At 40.6% G+C, this 21,069-nt stretch overlaps 1 long non-coding RNA gene across 2 annotated transcripts in view; it reads left to right on the plus strand.

Annotated features, from left to right (window-relative positions):
• Positions 1–21,069, plus strand: part of LOC118532788 (uncharacterized) — a 957,805-nt gene that overhangs the window by 112,492 nt on the left and 824,244 nt on the right. The window contains exon 1 of one of the 2 annotated variants that reach the window (XR_013446217.1): positions 12,116–12,241. The exons of the other annotated variant lie outside the window; for it this stretch is intronic. This is a non-coding gene — a long non-coding RNA (uncharacterized LOC118532788). Of the gene's footprint in view, positions 1–12,115; positions 12,242–21,069 lie in introns of those variants that run through there. 2 annotated transcript variants of the gene reach the window in all.

Here is a 21,069-nt window from a genome sequence, read left to right on the forward strand (position 1 = left end):
CACCCATTCCAACCTCCTCCAGCCCTGGGAAACCATTCTACTTTCTGTCTCTAAGAATTGCTATTCTAGATACTTTGTATAAGGAGAATCATACAGAATTTATCCTTTTGTATCTGGCTTATTTCATTTAGCATGATGTCCTCAAGGTCCATCCATGTGGTAGTGTGCGTCAAAATTTCATTCTATAATGGCTTGTTTATATATGTCATTTTACTAGACAATATGTTCCTTGTGGGAAGGGTCCATATTTTTCATTTCCTTGTATCTCCAGTACAAATAAAAGTGTGATGAATGAGTACAGTAACACTGTTAAGTTTAGTTAATTTGGGGCAGTCATTTTGTTAGCATTAACAATTCTTTTTCAACAGTTTTTTTCCCCCTGAATTGTCAAGGGTTAAATTGTTCCTTGATTTGCCATCTCGGCATTTTGCTCAGTGTCATTTGGACATCAATTATTTGCTGTTAAAGCTTTTAACACTCTGGCTGACAGGACTATCTGCCCATCAGAGCAGAATTATTTTCCTGAGGTGATGAGATCTTAAGACGGAGGGATCATCACACTTACTCCAATGGCAACAAATTAAGAGATACCAATTACCATTCCATGTTTTAGATGACTCGCTTATTCCTTCCAATAGATAATTCAGGGTTGAGAGCAGTATTTCAAAATGAATACCAATGGTATTACAAATTATTTAATGACTCTTAAATTCATCATAGGCTCTTCACAGCCAAGATGTTATTTTCTTATTTTGAAAGCATGTGTTTCTCATGGAATTATCTTCTATAAATATTGCTTTTATGAATTTCTTATTTTTTTTGTTCTCTGGTAGAACCAACAGACAATCCCTCATGATTTGGACTGGCCTCATTTCTCTGTTTCAGCAAATCTGGTTGTGCCACTTGACAAGGTTAGAAGCAAGGGATCATTTCCCAGGTGGGGACTGGGTTAATATAAACCGGTCTGTTTGATAACTGCGCAGCGACCGAGGAATATTATTGATGTTCCTGATGATTTAATTAGATTTTCACTTTTTTTTACAATGTCTTCTAAATTCTTTTTTTGTACAGTTTTAACAGAAACTCTTTGACTTTTTCAGATCTTAGCATTAACTTGATTCTGAAAAGTCATAAAGAATATAAAATTACTTTTTTCAGTTCCTGTTGCACATTCCTTTATTGTCTCATTCCCGGCACACGTAACTTTCTACATTTTCACTCCTTTCTATTCTATCTGAAAACGTGTGATGTCTTCCTAAATACACTGCATTTCCATGTTTCTGTATCCCAAATCATTACGGGCTTAATTCTTGTCTGCAAAAAACAGAGAACCTCTCATGTTGGGGTTCAAGTGTGCTGTAATGCGTCTTCTGTTCATTAGTCTGTTAATTGTTAATTAGTGTTAATTAGCTGCTTCCTTTATATAAAATCTATGCTGTAGCCAAGGTAGTGTATTTTTTCTTCTGTAATTTCTTTTTTTTTTTTTTTTTAAGATGTATTTACTTTAGAGAGAGACAACATGGGGGGAAGGGGCTGAGGGAGAAGGAGAGAGAATCTCCAGCAGACTCTCCGCCCAGTGCAGATCCCAACGTGGAGCTTGATCTCATAACCCTGAGATCATGATCCGAGCTGAAATCAAGAGTCAGACGCTTAACTGACTGTGCCACCCAGACACCCCTTTTGTAATTTCTTATATAATAATACAATTTCTTTTTTTTTTTTTTTTAAAGATTTTATTTAGTTATTTGACAGAGACACAGCGAGAGAGGGAACGCAAGCAGGGGGAGTGGGAGAGGGAGAAGCAGGCTTACCCACTGAGCAGGGAGCCTGATGTGGGGCTCGATCCCAGGACCCTGGGATCATGACCTGAGCCGAAGGCAGACGCTTAACGACTGAGCCACCCAGGCGCCCCATAATAATACAATTTCTAATATAATAACATACCCACCTAAGACATCCTCCTCTGTTTATATGAATCCTGTCCACCAGCCATGTCATGGTTTTTCTGTTCCAGACCACAGTCCTAGGAAAAATACTGGCTTTGGAGTTAAAATAAACCTTGGTTTGGTCCTTTAATAGCTGTGGTGTTTTGGATAACTTACTGACATTGTTGAATCTCCAAAATAGTAACAATAATCTTTCCCATGAGATTTTTTTTTTAACTTTTAATTTTTACTTAATTATTTTTATTTATTTTTTATTTTTTTAGAGAGAGAGAGTGTGTACACACAAGCAGGATGGGAGGGGAAGAAGGAGAGGGGGAGAGAAAATCCCAAACAGACTCCACCCTCAGCACAGAGCTCTAGGCAGGGCTCCATCGCAAGACCCTGAGATCATGACCCCAGCCGAAATCAAGAGTTGGATGCCCAACTGACTGAGCCACCCAGACACCCCTAATTTTTATTTAATTTTTATTATTCTCCAATTCCCTTAACATGAGGTCTACACTCTCACAGACCGTTGTACAATACAGTATTGTTGGCTGTAGGTACAATATTGTACAGCTCGCCTCTAGAGCTAATTCATCTTCCTTGACTGAAACTTTATCTCCATTGATTAGCTTCCCCATTCTCCCTGCCTCCAGCCCTGCCAACCGCCATGGTGCTCTCTGTTTCCATGGGTTTGACTATTTTACAAAACCGTTATAAGTGGAATAATGCCATGTTGGCCCTTCTGTGACTGGCTTATTTCACTTCGTATAATGTCCTCAGGTTTCATCCATGTTGGTACATATTGCAAGATTTCCTTCTTTTTTAAGGCTGAATAATTTTCCATTGTAGTATTTTTTTTCCTTAAATCCATTCATTAATCAATGGGCATTTAGGTTGTTTCTATTGGCTATTGTGAATAGTGCTGCAGTGAACATGGGAGTATTATCTCTCTGATCCTGATTTAAATCCTTTTGGAAAAATACACAGACATGAGAGCATATGCTGGATCATGTGGTAGTTCTATATTTAATTTTTTGAGAAACCTCCATACTAGTTTCCACAGAGGCGGGACCGTGTTACCTTCTCAACGACAGTGTTCAAGGCTTCTGATTACTCTCCATGCCCTTGCCAATATTTGTTGTCTTTTTTGTTTTATAATATCTATCCCAACAAGTGTGAAGTGAGGTGTTTTGTTTTTTAAGATTTTATTTATTTATTTGACAGACAGAGAGAGAGAGCACAAGCAGGGGGAGTGGGAGAGGGAGAAGCAGGCTTCCCACTGAGCAGGGACCCTGGGATTATGATCTGAGCTGAAGGCAGACACTTAACCGACTGAACCACCCAGGTGCCCCGGTGATTTTTTTTTTAAGAATGAGTTAAGGGATTTTTAAAAAATATGCTTGATAAAATAAGTTACCTTTTGTTCCTTTCAATTTTAATAGAATTTAAAACATTCAAACTACACTTATCATTTTCCATTTTATGTTGTTAGATACATTTCTGTATCTTTCTCTTCAGAAATATGAATTACATGAGTGTAAGAATTGAGTTTCCTCGTACTTCAATTCTGTGCTCTATGTTATAGAGGGTAATATTGATGGATAATTACTCAGTAAATTTTAATTGTTTAGTAATAATCATGAAGTAATTCAGGAAAAAGCCATCAACTTTCAAAGTTTCCACCACGTAGTCACTTCGTATTAGTTTTTGTAGTGGATGTAAATTTTAGTTTTTATAGATTTAATTTATCACAATCATCGCTTTTGAGCTCTCATAGTTAGATTGTGAGATATTTTTCTATTTGTTAATGAGGTATTTCTATTTGTTTTCAAGAGAAAGGCCACACAATTCAAACTCTCAAAAATGCTTATTTTACTATGTTTTAAAAGAACAGCTACCTATGAGGTGCTGGCAAACAATGTAATCTACAGTGGAGAGTGTACTATATGTCAGTAGGGCTCGGTTCATTCAATAAAAATATATATATATATATATATATATATAAATTGATGTCCACTTGGGTGGACATGTCTTTTGACCAAAAATATAACAAAAATTTAAACTCAGTTTTTTCTTCTTCTGAAAGAATCATTGTTTGACAATTTTCTTATAGATGATAATGATCTAATAACTCTTTATATAGACATCTTATATGGACATAGTACCTCATAGTTTCAAAAATACTTTTATATATTTTAGTTATTTGGACACTCAATATAATTTTGCCACTTTAAAATGCTAGCTTTCAAAGTGCTTAAATCCCATTGACTAGGTGCATTATTCTCGGAGAAAACTTGAAGGTACATAACTTATGTGTCCCATAAATTTTAGTTTAGTTTGAACATTCTAAGTTCAAAGTATTAGAATGATCTTCAAAGTAAGTGTTTTTTGGCAATAAAGGTTAAGACAGGTATTTGGATCAGTCTTTGTGTGTTAAACTCTTAACCAAGTACTCATTCACTGAAGATATTTCCTTTTTTCTTTTTTTTATATTGTGGTAAGAACACAACATAAAATCTACCTTGTTAACAAATTGTTAAGTGCATAATACACTACTGTTAACTATAGGTACAATGTCTTACAGCAGCTGATTTCTAGAATTCATTTATGTTGCATAACTGAAACTTTTTATTTATTTATTTATTTATTTATTTATTTATTTATTTATTTATTATGTTCTGTTAGTCACCATATAGTACTTCCTTATTTTATTTTATTTTATTATGTTATGTTAATCACCATACATTACATCATTAGTTTTTGATGTAGTGTTCCCTGATTCATTGTTTGCATATAACACCCAGTGCTCCATGCAGAACGTGCCCTCTTTAATACCCATCACCAGGCTAACCCATCCCCCCACGCCCCCTCTGAAACCTCAGTTTGTTTCCATATGAAACTTTATTTTTTTTAAGATTTTATTTATTTGTTTGAGAGAGAGAGATAATGAGCAGGGGGAAGGGTAGAGGGAGAAGCAGACTCCCCACTGAGCAGGGAGTCCAGTGTGATGCGGGACTTGATCCCAGGACCCTGGGTTCGTGACCTGAGCTGAAGGCAGACAGTTAACTGGTGGAGCCACCCAGGCGCCCATAACTGACACTTTCTATCACTTGAACAGCAGCTCCCCATAGCCGCCTCCCCCAGGCGCTGGTAACAATCATTCTGTTCTCTGTTTCTATGAGTTTAACTGTTTCAGATGACTCCTCTAAATAGAAACATGCAGTATTTGTCTCTCTGTGACTGGCTAATTGCACTTAGCATAATGTCCTCAAGGTTCAACCATGTTATATCCAAAAGAATTGAAATTAGAGTCTCGAAGACATATTAGCATTCCCATGTTTATTGCAATATTATTCACAATAGCCAAGATTTGCAAATAACATAAATGCCCACCAACATATGAATAGGTATGAAAATGTGGTATGTACATGGAGTAGAATATTGTTCAGTCTTAAAAAAAGCATGAAACACTCTGGGTATCTTCTAACATTTGTGGACTTACTTTGCCAGTCTTCTCTGACTTATGTTGTACCATATGTATTAGTGTAAACTGTCTCAAAATATTTTTTGGAATGAGGCTGTGTACATATATAACTCTATATATACTTGGTTTCCAAAGTTGGTGTTAGATTGAGAGTGGTTGTTTTTCTAAAAGGACAAAACTTCTAAATAGTAGAAGATAACATACAAAGAGTAAAGAAAAGAGCTCAAGGCAAGAAAAAAGTACTCGTGTGCATGATATTGACAACCCATTTCTCAATGATGCCTTTCTCTAATGATACAATAATAGTAACATATCAACAACAACTGCATAACAGCTTCAAATTTTTCTCCTTAAGAAAATTATTGTCACTGATTGGACTTACCTTCTACCTGTAGCCCTTGTAATTAAAAAAAAATATATACATACAGTTAATATGGGCACAAAGTATAAACATTGATAAGTTACCAAAAAGTTACAGTGATTTTCTACCTACTTCTATTCCTGATGCTATGGGCAATCTAAGTTATCTGTTTCTTGTTGTCTTTTTATCCATGCTGTTTACCTTCAGAGACATTCTATGCAAATAAAGGCATATGTGTATATTCCCCCCTCTTTCCCTTTTTCTCTTATCAACATAGCTTTAAGATCATTCTAGAATTGCTTTTAGAGGCTGCACAGCATTTCTTTTTTTTTTAAAGATATATATTTTTATTTATTATTTTTACACCTCTTTTTAAATTTTATTAAGATTTAATTTACATAGATTATGCCTATTTTTTTAATTTTAATTCCAGTATAGTTAACATGCAGTGTTATATTAGTTTCAGGTGTACAATATAGCAATTCAACAATTATATATATTACTCAGTGTTCATTACAATAAAGGTACTCTTAATCCCCTACACCTATTTCACACATCCTCCCACCCACCTCTTCTCTGGTAACCATCTGTTTATTCCATATAATTGAGTCTGTGTTTTTGGTTTGTCTCTCTCTGTTCTTTGTTCATTTGTTTTGTTTCTTAAATTCCACACGTGAGTGAAGTCATATAGTATTTGTCTTTCTCTGGCTGACTTATTTCATTTAGCATTATACTCTCTAGATCTGTCCATGTTGTTGCAAATGGCAAGATTTCATTCTTTTTCCAGCTGAATAATATTCCATCATAAATATACACCACATATCTTCTTTATCCATTCATCTATTGATGGACACTTGGGATGCTTCCATAATTTGGCTATTGTAAATACTGTTACAGTAAACCTAGGGGTGCATATATCCTTTCAAATTACTATTTTCATATTTTTGGGGTAAATGCCCAGTAGTGAGATTACAGGATTGTAGGGTAGCTCTATTTTTAACTTTTTGCAGAACCTCCATACTGTTTTCCAGAATGGCTGCACCAGTTTGCATTCCCACCAACAGTTTTGTGGAAAACCCACAATTTTTCTATAATTCCCTAAATGAACTACACTTAAATAGTTTCTAATCTTTCCATATTACAAACAATGCTGCAACAAAGTCTTTTGTATTCATCGTTCTACATGCTGTGAAATTGTTAAGTTAGAGATTGCATTGGTTTATGCTTCTACTAACAAATATAGGACTGCCTGTCTCTATATACCTCTGCTACACATTTCCCCCAGTTTTATTGAGATATCATTGATGAATAAATATAGTATATATTTAAGTTATACATTGTGATGTTTTGATGTACATGTACATTGTGAAATGATTGCCACAGTCAACCTAATTAATATATCCATCACCCCACACTCCACATAGTTACCTTTGTGTGTGTGTGTGTGTGTGTGTGTGTGTGTGGTTGAGAACACTTGAGATTTAGTCTCTCAGCAAATTTCAAGTATACAATTCATTATTATTAACTATAGTCACTATACTGTACATTAGGTCTCCAGAAATTACTCACCTTATAACTGAAATTTTGTACCATTGACCAACATCTCCCCATTTCCAACACCACCTCCAACTGCTGGCAACCACCATTCCACTCTGATTTTAAGAGTGACATTTTTAGATTCAACATATAACTGAGATTATGCAGTATTTGTCTTTCTGTGTCTGCTTATTTTACTTAGTATGATGTTTCCAGTTTCATCCATGTTGTCATAAATGGAGACACTTCCTTTTCTTTAAGGCTGAATAATATTTTATTTTATTTATATATATAATATTTTCTTCATCCATTCATCCGTAGATAGCTATTTGTTCCCATATTTTGGGTACTGTGAATAATGCTGTGATGGACACAAGAATGCAGATATCTCTTCAAGATCCTGATTTTAGTTCTTTTGGATATATACCCGGAATTGGGATTGCTGGATCTATGATATTTCTATCTTAAAAATCTTGAGGAATTTCTATACTCTTTCATGGGAGCTGCACCATTTTGCACTTCCACCAACAGTGTGTAATGGTTCCCTTTTCTCCACATCCTCGCCAACATTTATCATTTGACTTCATGATAATAGCCATCCTGACAGGAGTGAGGTGGCATCTCACTGTGGTTTTGATTTGCATTTCTCTGATGATGAGTGAGGTTGAACACTTTTCATGTGTCTGTTGTCCATCTGGATGTCTTCTTTGGTAAAAAGTCTACTCAGGCCCTCTGCCCATTTTTAATTGGATTATTTTTTTTTAAGTGAGTTGTATAAGTTCCTTAAATATTTTGGATCTTTACCCCTATTGTATATATGGTTTGTAAATATTTTCTCCTATTCTTTAGGTTGCATTTTCACTCTGTTGATTGTTTCCTTGGCTTTGCAGAAACTTTAGTTTTGTATGGTCCCACTTATTTATTTTTGCTACTGTTTCCTGTTCTTTTGGTGTTACATCCATACTATCATTGCCAAGAGCAATGTGAAAGAGATCTCCCTCTATGATTACTTCTAAGGGTTTTGCAGTTTTAGGTCTTACATTTACCTCTTTAATCCATTTTGTGTTGACTTTTGTGTATGGTATAAGGGTTCAATTTTACTCTTTTGCATTGGATATCCAGTGTTCCCTATACCACACAGTAAGAAGACTCTCCTTTCCCCTTTTTGGTATTCTTGGTGTCTTTCTTGAAGAGTGGTGGATGGTATTTCAAGTGTATCCTTCAGCTCTCTATTCTGTTCCATTGGTCTATGTGTTTGCTTTTATGTCTGTATCTTACTGTTTTGATTACTATAGCTTTGAAATCAGGAAGTATGCTGCCTCCAGCTTTGTTCTTCTTGCTTTGGCCATTTAGAGTCTTTTGGGTTTCCATATAAATTTTAGGACTGTTTTTTCTATTTCTGTGAAAAATGCCATTGGAATTTTATAGGGATTGCATTGAATCTGTAGATAGCTTCGGTTAGTATAGCTATTTTAACAGTATTGATTTTTCTAGGTCACAAACATGGGATGTCTTTCCATTTCTTTGCATCTTCTTCAATTTCTCCCATGAGTGTTTTATAATTTTCAATGTATAGATCTTTTACCTCTTTGGTTAAATTCATTTCTGAATATGTATTCATTTAATGACATTATAAGTGAGATTATTTTCTTGATTTATTTTCCGGATAGTTTGTTGTTAGTGTATAAAAACACAACTGATTTTTGTATGTTGATTTTATATCCTGCAACTTTACTGAATTCATTTATTAGTTTAACTTTTTTTTTTTTGGTGGGATCTTTAGGGTTTTCTATATATAAATTTGTGTCATCTGCAAACAGAGACAGTCTTACTTCTTCCTTTCTCATTTGAATGCCTTTTATTCCCTTTTTCATGTCTATTTGCTCTGGCTAAGACTTCCAATACTATATTTAATAAAAGTGGTGAAAGTGACTTGTTCCCTGTGTTGTTCCTGATCTTAGAGGAGAGACTTTCAGCTTTTCACTATTGAGTATGATGTTGGTTGTGGACTTGTCATAATGGCCTTTATTATATTGAGGTACATTTCTTCTATAACTAATTTTTCAGAAGTTTTTATTATGAAAAGAGGTTGGATTTTGCTGAATAGATATTCTGCATCTACTGGGAAAAACACATAATTTTCTCCTTCATTCACATTTATTAATTGGGGTATGTTGAAATGTCCTTAGATCTCAGGCATAAATCAGTTATTTCTAATTCTTTGTTAGGCAATTCATCGATCTCCATTCTTTGGGATCAGTTATTGGGAAATTATTGCCCTCCTTTGGTGATGTTATGTTTCCTTGATTTTTTTGTTCCTTGAAGTCTCGTGTTGCTGTCTGCATGTTTGAGGAAGCTGTCACCTCCTCCTGTGCTTACTGACTTGGCTTCAGGAGAGAAATACCTTCACTAATCATCCCAACTAGCGAGCAGATCTATGTTCACACCTTTTCTATGGATACTCCTGTTCCACCTCTTTTGTTCCCTCGTGGGGGTGGGGGTCTTAAGACTATGTGCCTTCTCTTGGGGCACCTGGGTGCCTCAGTCAGTTAAGCAGCTGACTCTTGATTTCAGCTCAGGTCATGATCTCCGGGTCCTGGAATCGAGCCCCGCATCTGGCTCCCTGCTCAGCGGAGAGCCTACTTGAAGTTTCTTTATCTCCCTATGCCCCTCCCCCTACTCACACATGCTCTCTGTATCTCTAAAATAAATAAATAAATCTTAAAAAAAAAAAGACGGTGTGCCTTCTCTTGATCCTGAGAAGCCATGCTGAGCAATGAGAGCCTCTCTCTTGTTTTCCCTGTAGTCCTGAAATGCCTGAGTTTGTGTGCCTTCTCTTAATACCTCAGAGCCACTCACTGACCACAGGGCCTCGCATGGAGAGCCCACTCTGGGAGGGGAAGTAAGGTGCCCTGAGCATTGGCCGTGCCTGAGGGCCAGTTGGGTGGGTCTTTAGGCACCAGGCACAGAGGGCTTTGAGGCTCGCCGTTGGCAGTTTGGATTTTGTTCTGAAGAGAAGGGGAAGCTGCTGCAAGGTCTTCAGACAAGAATGGCTTGATGGGACTCACGTGTGTGGCATGTGTGGCGGTTGGATGGTGAGGAGATGGGGTGGAGCACGAGCGACGGTATCAGCTACGAGTGCCTGGGAAGCCGAGAAATATCAGGGGTTTTGTGATGTCCAGGGCAGAGACGGTGTCAGCCTAAACTAGGGTGGAGCCAATGGAAATAAAGAGAATTAGACAATTAAAAATATGCTCTGGGAATAAAAAAGATCAGGACTTACTGGAGAATTCAAATAGCAAAAATCAAGGGAAAAGTCTAGATTTGTATTTCAGCAACCAGATAGGTGATGCTACTGTATACTGAGAGGGGCAAAAACTGGCAGGCAGCAGTTTGTGAGGACAGACATCTTGTTACTCTCTCCCACATGTTAGGGCTTGAACTGAACTGTCGCCCTTTCTGGCTCAAATATAAAACAGGGCTTGATGCACTGGGGTATGCCCACACTCAGCCCTCGATGCAAGAGTGATGTGTTCCCCCTACCTAGGTACGCCAGACCCCTGAAAATCGATGCAGTCTCGCTTTCCACCTACAACCGTGCATAAAGTGAGATCTTGCTAGCTTCCACTGTGGTACTGGTTCCCAAATTCACACATTCTCCAGCGGTTTCCAGGAATGCAATTTTTCCTATAGTTTTCTCTCCTTATGAAATCACATTCTTCTCCTGAGAACTGTTTCGGGCAAATCCTTTGACCCCAGCTGAAGAAGACCAGCTGGAAAAGCAGGGAACCAAAAGGCATTTTGGAAGTCTGAGCTACGTGGTCGAGCGTGGGAGAATTCAGCTAGAACATACGGGAAAGGGGACAGACTTAACGAGGTTGCCAGTTGGTCAGCCCTGCTCTACATCTTTATCGCCAAACCTGAGAGTAAGAAGCCAATCTGTTTTCCTAAAAATCCACAGTACAGAGTTATTATTGCCCCAGATTTGTCTCTTTGCAGCTGGACTCCTAATTGGCTGTGCTATTTCTGTAACAGCTGCTGGAAATTCTGCCCTTTCTCAAGCTGCTCTGCTGTTTCCTCATCAGCAGCACATCAGATGTATTTAGGTTTTTGTCACTGGCCCAAAATTGTGGATGCGTGTGTAATTCATTGAGGAAACTTGCCTACTGGGGCACTCAGGAGACCAGGGGAGAATGAGCTGTCTGAGGGAGGTGGCTCTCAATAAAAGTTGAACAAAACTGCACTAAGCCTGGGGAGAGTCTTCATAGAGGTTGTTTAAGACTGGGGTCTGCCTAATAGGATATGGGCTTTACAGGAGTTAGTTATGAAGAAACAGTGAGAAGACTCAGTGCAGGTGAGCTGGGGCTTCTGTGAAATCAGGTGAAGCACCTCTGACTTTGCCTGGGAGGGGAAAGCCAATGCAAAACCTAAGTGACTTTAGTTGCCTCCTTAAGTGTGACGTCTCCAGGGTCTGGGCGTGGGGCTCGTTTCCTGGAATCAAATCTACTTAAAGAGATTCGAATAGGAAGACAAACCTAGCTGGCTTGTCCTGGTGGTCAGGGTTGCTGCTCTAGAATGCTTGCTAAAAACTCTCACGTCTGCCCCACTCTGCTTTTGCGAAGTGGCTGGAAATTCCTTGAATCCCGATTTAGAAAATGAGTGTTTGTGTTCTGGTTTTGTCCCTGCACTGGTCACTTGGTTTTCGGTAGATCATCTCCCCCATCTGGGGCCCCAGTGGTCTCCAAGGTGATGGTGTTGGGTGAGATTTTCTTCAAGATCCTTCCAGTCCTTATGTTCTCAGCTCCCTTGACTTCTTGGAAGTTTCCCCCACCAACCTTCAAAGTCAACACATTGTAAGAGTTCCCTGTGAAGAAGACCTCTCCGTGCAGGCGAGGGGACCACCCCGCTTCTCTGCTTCTGGCTTCAAAAGTAAGAATTGTGTGTTTACTTCTACTTTGGGACTAGTGCGAAGACGCCCAGTCAGAGGGTGCTGCAGAGCATCTACCTCGTCGTAGGTGCTGGGAAAACTTGGGAATTGTGGCTCATGAGGATGATTGTGTTTTGAAGCAAACATGTTTTCAGCAAACCTACATTCAATCAGTACTTCTCAAGTTTATTTTTAAAAATTGACCCTTTTGCTCAGTTATCCCTTAAAGGTCAATCAAATGCTTACTAACACTTGAACCTGTCCTAGAAGTTTAAATTATTTCCATGTCCTTACTAGTTTATTTATCTTGATCAAAATATACTTTTCTTTTTTCTCTTCTGTGAATTGGGTTTTCCCTACTATATTTTAAGACAGACTTTCTCCATTCTTCAAAAGATCATCCGTAATCTTTAATCTATAATTGAATCACAAAAAATCTAGGGCTTATTAAAAAACACAGACTAACTGGTATTTTTAGGAAACATTTTATCATTTGCAAGGAGGAATCCAGTCATTTTTATATCAGAGTATATATAATAGACAGCAGGGTCTAAGACCTGAAATGTAGAGAAGACAGAACTAAGCCATGAATCTGGTGGAGAATTTTATGGCAGATTCCAGTCAAGTGCTTAGGATACAGTGATGAACAGATGACAAGTATTAGTGCTTATGGGGTCTTTTCAAACATGACTTTTCCCAAATTATTTGAAAAGTGAACTCAAAACTATTAGAGTTCCAGCACATGAAAGGGAAGTATTGGTTGAAAGATCGGATCAAAGTAGTAATAAAAAGTCCTGAGCTACAGAAAAGAAAAGGAGAGCCCCCCCGCCCCCCAGGGCAGCAGCTAAGAGCCTATGCCTCTCCGTGTGAGCCCCAGCTTGCCTCACCAGTGGTTGTGGTGTTGGGGGGAGGGCGGCTTATCTGCCCTTTCTGTGCCTTGGTGTTCTCTTCTGTAATATGGGGAAATAATCCTAATACTTTTCTCATGGGCTTGTTGTGGAGATTAAAAACCTCTTAGAAAAAGTACTGGAAACAGTACCTGGTATATATTTAACATTCAGTGGGCTACAGCTAAGTTGAGGCAGGAATTGATGTTAAATATTTTCTAGGTTAACACAGCTTTAACAAAACCTTAGATAACGAAGATGGAATTTTAGGCCAGGGAGTTCATTTCCTACTGCTATGAGGAATCATCCATAAGAATTCCTGGTAGCATTTCAACCACTTCCATCCATTTTGTATTTATAAAATAGGATCATCTGGATGCACATGACAAGGTCTCTGAGGCCCTAGAAAGGGACGACTCCACAGTCCACAGACTTTTTTCTGCTGGGGGAGTCCAGGAATGCACTGAACCACTTCCCCCCTCCCCCACCGCCATGTGTCTGCCACTGGCTGGGCCTCTGCTCTGAGTGGGGAGGTGAGGGTGTGAAGACATGGTCTCCCTTGATAGGAAGCTTACAGTCTAACATGGAATAGGAGGGAGCAGGACAAAAGAGGAACAATTACATAGAACGTGGTCCTTTTATAATGTGGCAGCATGGACGATGCTCTAAGAAAGTCCACCCAGGAGGAGTGCCTAGCCTTGTGGGAGGTGGCCAGGGAACAATCTCCCAAGGGGGTGGTGTGGGGGCATGGCGAGCTGGGAGGGCACCACAGGCTGAGGGAGGAGCCGGGGGGCAGGAGGAAGTCTGGCCGGATCAGGTGGCTGGAGATGTCTCGTCTTCCCCTGAGCAGGGCTGCAGGCGTGAGCCTGAGACTGGGTAGAGATGAAGGGGCACAGAGTGGCCTGGTCTCGAGGTCCTCGTGCATCATTTTAAGGAAGCTTGAGCCTCAGTACTGCTGCAACGAGTTTTTTTTAACAGGTTTTAACCTGGAAAATGACACAGTGAAACTAATGTTTTGGGAAGATTCTTCTGCCAGCTGGGAGGAAAATGGTGGGAAGGGAATGTGGGGAGAGGGGTAGGGGTCCACCAGGAGTCTGCTGTCTCCACCAGTGAGAACTGACCTGGCCTTCATCTCGGGCACCGGTGGGGGTGGGAGGGAAGGGGGTGGATTCACAGGTGCTCAGGTGGTACAATGGACAGGACTGAGTGATGAACTGGAGGTGGAGCCCTTAAAGGATGTGGGATTCTTCTGTTTCCAGTCTGAACAACTGTCATCCCCTTGAAAGAGGGAGCAAGTTTTGGTGGGGGGAAAAAAAGACGTGTTTAGTCTTGAATATGTTGTGTTTGAGATACATCCCCGAGTGAAAGTGGTAAAACGTCCCAGGCAGGAACCACGTGAATGTGGAGTGGGGGGATGGTGAGTTAGCGCAGGTGGGGTTGGGTGGCCGGGGAGGACGTGGAGGGGCTCGGAGAGCCCTCCTTCAAGCCAGCACAGCCAGAGAACTGATTTGGGATGGGAGGAAAAGAACCTTACCAGAAGGAACCAGAGAGGGCAAAACAGAGTGAAACCTAAAGAAAAGGGAATGTGGAAAGAAATCATAAGCTCACATACTGAGGGAATATTGACAAGAGAGGGGTGTGTTTACTGGAGTTTAGAAAGATCTGTGACCCAAAAACCATGAACAATACTCTCCTCTCAGAAGAGCAAGTGGTAGGTACATGAGAAGACCCCGTATGTGGAAGACTTTGCTTCAGTGTTCCTTAGTTAGCCATGTGTTAATTAAGGATTAAGTGAGGGGAATGATGAAAGACATATTTGTTATTAATATAGCAAACGAATCACATCTAAAAAGTGCAGTGAGTTTCTTAGGTCTTCTGTGCCAAGAACTCCATGTGATGGTTCCAACCTAACTTGTAGTTTCCACAATGTCCCTAAATAAAACCTAAGAATCAGCCTAATGCAACTACTCATTGTTGTCTGGGTTTCCCACTATTTCCCAAGGCTGGGTGGTGACCTCTCTTCCAGGAAGCCTCTTCAGATTGCATTTAACTGGGTGTTCTTTCTTCCTTCTCCAAACCTTGGAGCATTCTCTAGGGTGCTCTCACATTCTTCTTTGTGTTGGGGGTTTGTGAACCTGTCATCACATTCACCCGATGACCATCCCTTAATGGTTGGCCATTTTTGATTTTCTGAGGTGTGACTAACACCATGCCTGGTTGCAGAACATCTCTCTAGTTGACAAGAGCCATTCCTTAAGTATGTGTTGCACTAAACTGATGGGTAGGTCAAGCATGAAATCAAGGACAGGATTAAGATTAGAAATGTAGGAAGAAAGATCCATTAGTGATTTGAATTAAAAAAGCTGATGCACATGAGGAAAAAATAGAAGGTAGAAGAATAGTTAATTTCTGCACAATCAGGCAACATCAGGTAATTATTTGGGAATTTGGATGTGCCCAGTGTGGCAGTCTTTTGAAATGCCAGGGGACACCTGCAGGGTGGAGCAGACAGGTGAAGCCTTTGGGCTCTGTCCCCTGAGCCACTTTGGGCCCCTCCATTCTGAGCCACAAAGATACCTTAGGAGGGCTTTGGCAAAGGCAAAAAAGAAACTCTCCTGGGCGCCTGGGTGGCTCAGTTGGTTAAGCGACTGCCTTCGGCTCAGGTCATGATCCTGGAGTCCTGGGATCGAGTCCCACATCGGGCTCCCTGCTCGGCAGGGAGTCTGCTTCTCCCTCTGACCCTCCCCTCTCTCATGTGCTCTCTCTCATTCTCTCTCTCAAATAAATAAATAAAATCTTTAAAAAAAAAAAAAGAAACTCTCCTACTAAAACTCGAAGGTCTCAAACCAGCAAGTCCGGTGAGTGACAACAAGTATAGATACGAAAGAAGGAAAAATAAGAGCTTTGTTTAGCTAAAGGGGAGCTTGTAAACAAGTAAATTTAGGGCAAACAATTTAACAGAGGCTGGTGGGAGTGAATAGAGAATCTGGAGTTCTTTCAAATGAAAGAAGGCTGGGTATTTAAAAACACGAGATGATTCAGAAAAGTCTGATATACAAAAATGGGCTTTGAACTTGTCCTGTTTTCACAAAGATTTTAAATTCCATTTCTCTGGCTTCTTGTGTTTTCCTCCTTGGGTATAAGTCCTGGATCACTCTGAGAATCTGCTGAAAGGGATGGAATTCTCCCTGGGGAAAACGTGCAAATGCATATACACACAATCAGAAAATGCATGTATGTATTTATTGTCAGTAGTGTGTGTGCGTATACTTCTGCATATATGTATATACGCTTCTGACTTGTGCAATTCAGGGTCTCCAGACACCTTTCCATGGACCTCCACGGCCCCCCTGTAGCCCAGGTGACAGCTCCTGGCTCTCCCCTGGGTGCTGAGCTGTCCCTCTGCAGAGGCTGGCCCCTTGGATGCCAGTCTGGGCACCATTCCAAGTGCCTGTGGTGCCCCCTGGCCTCCAGCCAGAAGCATTCACACTGTTCTGCACATTTCCTTGCCTAAAAAGGCAGCAAACAAGTGCTGAAAGGCTTAGGCAGAACTAAGTTCCTCTTTATTTTCTTCTCACACAATTTTTCAGTGTCCTCAATAAGCAAAGCTCCATCTCTGAGAATTTGAGAGCCTTGGCTAAGGATTATATGGGAACCAATCTGGAGTTTGGCATCTTGTGCCTGACTTTGGCCATCTTGAATCCATTTGGACAGAGAGCTCGAAGAGTCCTCTTGCTCACCAAGCTGTGGATTCGTTTATTTATTAATGAGGTGGTGCTGACAATTTATTTCCAAGAGCCAGTGTGTAAGCAATGTAATGTGAAGGCATTCCATAAAACTGTGAGGAGGAAGGCAACATCAGAACCCCACTGTTCAATGAGAGGGAGTGCTAGAAAACCAGACACCAGTGAGGTGTGGGAATGAACATTAACTGGACACCAACTGCATATTGTCACAGTATATGGGTCAACTGCAGGCCACTCGGCAACTCCATGAGGTAGAAATGGCCATCCCCATTTTACAGATGAGAATGTAGTTTAATAGAAGGTAAGCAGCCTTAGAAGGCACTAGGTTGCCCCTTATGGTGCTTGGTATGGTTGGGATTAAATCTGAGATGTGGTTTGGGAATGGAAACGGGGTGGTTGGGAATCCCACTCCTTATCTCTCTGGCCAGACTCCTGTTCTTATGCAGACACCCTATAGTAGCTTTGCTGCATACAGCTGGAACGTAGATCATATTTTAGGGCTCCTTGTAAGTTACCAAGTGTTGATGAGGACCTGTGCTATAGCTCGTACTATATAAATACCTCATCCAGTAATTGTGTAAGCACTGGCCTGTTAGAGCAAATGGAGTCCTAGTAACCATGATTACCCACATTTCACTCTTGCATGTTTTGTGTTCCTTTGGGCAATCTGTACCTGTGTGGTGGTGTCCTCCAGGATTTCCAAGAGGGCCTGGGGATATTCACATGGTTGTAGCTTCTTTGTGCTCTCCTTTCTCTCAGGCTCAATAAGGGGAACCATTCTAGATGAGATCGATATCTCTGTTGACCTGTCTCTATTGTGAGGGAGAATTAGCATGGGGCCCCCAGCCAACCCAGGAGGAAATGTAATTTGAGTGTTAAGTCGCTGAGATTTGGGGATGCTTGTTACTGCATCATAACCAAGCTGGTACTGACCGAAACTTCCTCTGAGGCTGGTTTTCAGTGAATACCCAATTTGAAATTTACTTCTATTTTGCACTGATGCTCTTACTTTTCTCTGTCACCCCACTGTGATGAACACCTGCCTTGCTCATGACCCTGCCTTAAAATCCTGCCATTTGAATTGATTTTCCTCCACTACTCTGTCCCACAGTGTGAATGGTTAGCTTCTTTAAAGTATACAAGCCTGTGTCTCCCTGGCTCTTAGTTTCTAGAGGATCAAGATTGCTAGTGTAGGAGGTGAAACAGGGCTTCTTTCACTCTCCCAGAGTCTTTTCTCCCCAGAGCACATGGATGCCACTAGGCACTCATGGGTGGGCTGAAGTAAAGCAGCCGTGCTACTTCACGCTTGTCTTTTCCTCTGGCCAGTTGCTCAGCCCCTTTATGGTCATTCCTTGCTTAGGAGGAATTTGCCTTTAGAAGCCTGGCCATTGCTCTTTGGTGTTTGTCCTCTGATCCTGCACATAACTACTGGAGGATATTTGCTTCATAGACACACGGAGGCTTTGAATTATTTTCCCAGGGGACTCCTCTGCTCCTATATAAATCAGATGAGGCAAAGAGAGCAGGAGAGCACAGAGGTGTCGTTCACTATCATGTGCCAGAGAATTTTTGACTGCTCAAAAAATGCCACTTGACGATTTGAAAATTCATTAGTATGAGGATGAAGCAGTTGGCTCCAAACAATGGGTTAATGTGTGTTGGCGTCCAAGGTTAATGGCCATTAATAATCAGGAAATGAACAGATTGTGCCCTCTCCAGGGAAAGACATGCTTCCCGTTTATGAATATTGTGTCTCCATAAGCCCAGAGGACTGACTTAATAGTCCTCCTCACACCCTGGGAACACCTGCTTTCAGACTTACTTTGGTTATTTTATTTAGGGCAGGGTACACATCTGGATGAGCAGCTTGAGGTTCTGAGGAGTGAAAGGAAAAAGGTGGGTTCTAGGGACCCTGGTCATTCCCATGGCCTCCCCTGAGCTGTGGTGGATTTCTCCCTGTCTCCTTCAGCATCACCAGCCCTACAACCAAAGACTTCATCTTAAGCCTTTTGGCAAGGTGAGGGGTGAAAGCAGGCTATGAATTGCTATAAATATTAAAAAGTTAAAAAATGCTGGAGATAATAAAAATTATGTAGTAGCTCCTCCTTAGTAAGCCTGTTAGTTATATCAGACATTTCTTACATATATAATCTTTAATAATTAAAACCTTGGAATATAAGTTATAATAAACCTCATTTTACAAATAGGGTAATAGAAGGTCAGAGTTTAACTTGTCAAAGGCCACACACAGTGAGTGTCTGAATTTACCCAGATAAATTCTCTCATGTCCAATTTTCCCCTCAAAATATTGGTGTACACGTTTCTTAAAATAACAATTTCATTATTTTTGGTTTAATCACAAAACCTTCTTTAGGTTTGCTACAGTTATATTGGTTACTCTTATTATGGAATCATCTGGAACTCCTTGCACTAGTTTCCAAGATTCTTGTATGATATCTCACCCTTACCCGGGTTTATCTCCACCAGGAACCAGAAGCAGGGACCAGGTCCTCACTAAACCTTTTCCTTCCTTCCCCACTTCCACCCAGAAACCTTCTCCCAACCCTGCATTTCCATGGAGGTGACTGTTTCCATGAGGTAACCACCACCTCTCTGCTTTCAACCCAGTTTTGTTCTTTTGCAAAGAGACAGAGAAGGGATTTCTTTGAATAACCAAGGATTCTAATTTACAGAACTTTAAGCTTGGAGGTGAATTTAGTCTCTGCAATGACAATGCAATTGCCTCATTCTTGTCTTTTGCCTCTGGGCTCCTTGCCCATTTTTACTATCTGTTCTTCTAATTCCTACCCACTGCTCTGCTGATGCTGCCCTCACCATGATCTAGGTCTTTCAGCTTGTTCAGTCTCATGCTCCTTGTGGATTCTCCTCCTCCATCTCCCCCTCTCTGGAGCGACTCTCCTCCCTGGACCAGCAGCATCAGCCCCAGCTGGCACCTGTTTAGTCTGTGGCTTGACAAGCTTTCCAGGTGATTTGGATGCACGTTAAAGCTTAAGAACCACAGTTCCAGGCCATCTGAAATTATTGAACAGGTGTTCCTCGAAAAATCTCTTCTGTTGATACTTTAAAACACACATGTCTTTATAGCTGTAAAGGACCTGTTTGTATTTCTCTAATAATTTTTCTGTTTTTACGTTAGGGTTTTCTCCTGCCTCTCTGACATCCCCCCCGCCCCGGCTCTTTTATAAGGACCTCAATCCTCCTTTTTTCTGTTTGTGAATTTCTCCTTCTGAGCCTCTGCCCTTGTCTTGTTCTTTCCTATTATCTCTCACTCTCAAATATTTTCAACGACCTCCTCCATGATTCACACTTCAGCATCATGGATCTGAACCTCTTAGAGTCTCCTATTTCCCAAAGCCTAAAGGTTGTTTCTCTTGTGTTTTCTTAACCTATTATTTCAAAGAATAAATCTTTATTCTGTAATAAGAAGGGCTGCCAGCCTCAGAACCAATTTAAGCGGAGTTCCTGGAAAACAGAAAATAAGTGTTTTCTATTAGAAAGAATGGGGATAGCAGGAAGGGAAGAATGAAGGGGGGGATATCGGAGGGGGAGATGAAACATGAGAGACTATGGACTCTGAGAAACAAACTGAGGGTTCTAGAGGGGAGGGGGTGGGGGGATGAGTTAGCCTGGTGATGGGTATTAAAGAGGGCACGTTCTGCATGGAGCACTGGGTGTTATGCACAAACAATGAATCATGGAACACTACATCAAAAACTGATGATGTAGTGTATGGTGATTAACATAACATAATAATAATAAAAAAAAGAAAGAATGGGATTGATAGGTTCAACAATACTATGGGTCAAAACACAAGCTGAAAAGGTGCTGTAACCCAGGAGTAAATCCAGAGAAATTCTCAGAAAAAGAAGAACAGGAGGTTGCCCCAGGATGATCTCCAGGGTACCTGAACACAGGTCAGGGGCCCAGAGGCCAGCCTTCTGTCGCTCCCTGTCCGCATGTGCACACCACACGTACGGTCTCGGCACGTGTGCACAGACCAAGCAGAGCAAACCGTTCGCTTCATGCTGAGTACGCTGGCTTCAGGGAACTGAGAGACCAGACATGGAGACGATTCAAGAGCTTCACAGAATATTATGGAAAGGTGAAAAAGAAGGCTCTATGTGTCATTTCTACCAAAAAGAAAAATTATTCCAGTCCTCAAAGTCTAGAGTAAAG

Source organism: Halichoerus grypus, chromosome 3, assembly GCF_964656455.1.
Source record: "Halichoerus grypus chromosome 3, mHalGry1.hap1.1, whole genome shotgun sequence".
Classification (NCBI taxonomy): domain Eukaryota; kingdom Metazoa; phylum Chordata; class Mammalia; order Carnivora; family Phocidae; genus Halichoerus; species Halichoerus grypus.